Source organism: Stenella coeruleoalba, assembly GCF_951394435.1.
Source record: "Stenella coeruleoalba genome assembly, chromosome: 2".
NCBI lineage: Eukaryota > Metazoa > Chordata > Mammalia > Artiodactyla > Delphinidae > Stenella > Stenella coeruleoalba.
This window is the reverse complement of record NC_137147.1, coordinates 48,714,270-48,717,881: the sequence shown is the minus strand read 5'-3', so window position 1 is coordinate 48,717,881 and position 3,612 is coordinate 48,714,270. Positions and strand designations below refer to the sequence as shown.

The window sequence follows — 3,612 nt, the reverse complement described above, 5'->3', positions numbered from 1 at the left end:
TTGGGTGTTATGGGAAAAGCAATCCCATTTGTTGATGTCCACCTTACAGCCCTCACATGATAGAAGCAGCAGTACTAAGTCACCTCTTCCTGTTCACCAGGAGTCAACTCGAAGCCCAATAAGCCCTGTAATTCTGCATACCTACAGTGGCCTGAGTAACAGACAAACTGCTGTCTATGTGAGCAGCTTCTCCTGCTGGACCACAGACAAGCAGCTGAGCCAGGTTATTCACTTTGTAGGAGTCTGTGGTGTGGTGGAGTTGAAATTTACAGAGAATGGAGCAAATGGCCAGTCCAAGGGGGTATGCTGAGGAGGTGGAAGCCTCTGAAAACTGTCCGCAAAACTGTTGGAAATTCTTGCCAGAAAAGTGCTTAATGGAGAAAAAGTGGATGTGAGGTCAGCCACCTGGCAGAACCTGCCACAGTTTGAGGCAGGGGCTCAGAAGGTGAATGTATTTGAGTCTCAAGAGTGGAAAAAGCTCCATGGGACCATGACCGAGATTCTAGTGGTTCTGCTGGTGGATGGGCCACACTCTGAGCAACTTGTACTCTCATTCGTCCACATGGATAAGCCCCTCAGTGTGCTGCCCGACTTCAATTGCCCTCCTTCAGCCCTTCACCTGATGGGTTTGGTCCCAGTCCCAATTCCATCCCTACCACTTCTCTCCTCAAGCTTTGGAGTCCCTCCTCTTCCTTCTGGCATCTACCATGAGCATCTCATGCCCCTCCATTATCTCCTTATTTAGCTGTACCTTCTCCTGGGTCATCCCACCGCCTTTACCTCGATCCAGCCTTCTCTCCCCCACCAAATGCTACAGTGGGGCCTCCACCAGATATTTACATGAAGGCCTTTGGCCCCTCTATCCACCGCTGCAGCCAAGATTTGGGCTTTCCACCCTCTATGGTGAGTGAAGCTGAATTTGGAGAGATCATGAAGCAAAACAGAGCAATTTCCAACAGTGCCACTTCCAAAGTGATTTCTGGAGCCCGTGCAGGGGATTACAGTGACTTGATTGAGACGATGCTTGCAGCTATTACTGTTATCAAACAGTCTCAGGTCGTCAGTGATGAGTGTTGCTGTGCCCTCATCTCCCAGCTTAAGAGCTTCATGGCACTGAAGCCAAGTCCTACAGTGTGGGTGCCAGCAGGAGCTCTTCCAGAAAAAGACATCTGTTCAGAGATTGTCTAGCTGGTCCCAAGAGAGCAGCAGGAGGCACCAGGACCTGCTCCTTAATGAAGATCAGCATGATGATTATTTCCAAGAAAGGAACCAGGAGCCCAAGAGATACCAGAATAAAGAATGGGACTGGCACCATTGAGAAAGGAGTCTGGTTGGAAGGAAATTTTTTTAATGGACTTGCATCTCCTCACCTTCATCAAGCATGTAGGTGGATGTATCTGAGAATTTTGAAGCCCTGGATTCCTCTGAGTGGGAAGAAACATTCCCTTCCATCTTGCTAGAGAAGAGCAGCACCCCCTTTGCCAACAGGTGACACAAGGGCTTTACCTGAGGCAGAGGTAAGATGATACTTGTCCTTTTCAAGATTGACCCCAGCTTCCATCGTTGCCATCAGATTATTTTTATTGAAGTATAGTTGATTTACAATGTTGTGTTAGTTTCAGGTATACAACAAAGTGATTCAGTTATACATATATATGTATATATATATATGTGTCTGCAGATATATCTCTTCTTTTTCAGATTCTTTTCTATTATAGGCTATTACAAGATATTGAATATAGTTCCCTGTGCTATACAGTAGGTCCTTGATGTTTATATGTTTTATTTATAGTGGTGTGTATCTGTTAATCCCAAGCTCCTAATTTATCTCTCCCCTACTCCCTTTCTACTTTGGTAACCGTAAGTTTGTTTTCTATGTCCGTGAGTCTGTTTCTGTTTTGTAAATAAGTCCATTTGTATCATTTTTTTTAGATTCCACATATAAGTGATATCATATGATAATTTGTCTTTCTCTGTCTGACTTACTTCACTTTGTATGATACTCTCTAGGTCCATCCATGTTGCTACAAATGGCATTATTTCATTCTTTTTTATGGCTGAGTAATATTCCATTTTATATATATATATATATATATATATATATATATATATATATATATCACATCTTCTTTATCCATTCATCTGTTGATGGACACTTAGGTTGCTTAGAGCTACCATAGTGACCCAGCACTCCCACTTCTGGGCATACATTTGGAAAAGACGAAAACTCTAATTTGAAAAGATACATGCACCCCAATGTTCAGAGCAGCATTATTATCAGTAGTCAAGACACGGATGCCATCAGATTTTAATAATTTGGGTCAGCTCTCTGCATTGCCCAAGCAGTCCCCGCTGCAGGAGCAGACAGCCTTCTTAGGGGAAGGACTAAAATGTACTGACAGGAACATGGAAACAAGTGTGGGAGTGGATCTTGAGGGTGATGGACAGAGGGAGGTGGAGTGTGAAGGGGGAGCATTGTATAGTGAGCATTTATTGACCTGGGAGCACCCTCCCATGACTCAGGATTTAACTTCCAGGCAGGGACACTTAATAAGTTGCTGGCCGGGTTCTTGTTGGTTGGACATGAAAATAACTTACAACAAATGAGGCAGAAATGCCACAACTGCTTGGGCAAAGTGTGGAGAGAAGAGCCAGAAGGGCATGTTTGTACTGGTTTATTATAGGACAGACACTGAGAAGCTAACCAGTGACTATGTTCCGCGGAAAGAGGGTCCAGAAGCTTTTCTCCAAAGTCTGCTCAGTCCACGTGGACGTGATGTGGAAGTGGGGTGTGTTAATGCCTTAGGGGACAAACTTCAGGGAATGAGGAACGAGCAGTTAGTGAATGAATCCCCCCACCTCTCTGTCCTTCAGCGGGATAATCCTGGGACACATTGGCCACAGTTCCTCTGAGGGCCTGTGGCGAGATGAGTACCTGCCGTCCATGGCGGTAAAAATTCTCCCTCTACTGGCCTCAGATACAGGCTCCTCCAACGTCAAAAGTCACTGTGCATTATTCTCTCTCCTGCTCTGTCTCCCTCTCTCAGCAGCCTCACTCCCACTCCTTGGGGTCACCTCCCAGTTCAACTCCACACTCCAGTCTGTGTCTCACACTTTGCTTTCAGGGGAGCCCCATCTAAGGCTCTTCTTCTGTGCTAGAGCTTCAAGTTCCTAGAGTTCATGAATGGGTAGCACAGTACACTGGGCATCAGTTAGCCTCTCCTCACTTGGAAAACATATCCCAGCTTAGAATTAAATGATGATTGGTAATATTAGCATTCTCGAAAGTACATTTCACTCTCCACCCCAAGTCCATTTAGGGGAGGGGCAGTATTTTTCCCACAAAACATTTCCCCATACCCCTCATGCAGTCCTCGATGGCAGAGCCAGAGCCAGGTAAAGCTCACAATACAATGTATGAGCGAATCGCCAGAACTACTGTATTTCATAAAGAGCAGCTGTTACTAAAAGCAATAAGGGGACCCAATTAGGTCTAGTGCACCTGAAAGTAATTGCATTTTCTTATGTAAGCATTTCAGTGTGTCCAAGTGCTCAGCCTTAATCCTCCACACTCTCATTGCTTGTTTGCACTGTCATTTGCTAAGACCTGCC

At 45.2% G+C, this 3,612-nt stretch overlaps 1 pseudogene across 1 annotated transcript; it reads left to right on the top strand.

The window, feature by feature from the left end:
- Positions 1 to 541: 541 nt before the first annotated feature.
- LOC307182320 (cleavage and polyadenylation specificity factor subunit 7-like) lies at positions 542 to 1,318 on the top strand (annotated as a pseudogene). Its single transcript has one exon. The product of its transcript is annotated as a cleavage and polyadenylation specificity factor subunit 7-like (transcript).
- The last annotated feature ends 2,294 nt before the right edge of the window (positions 1,319 to 3,612 follow it).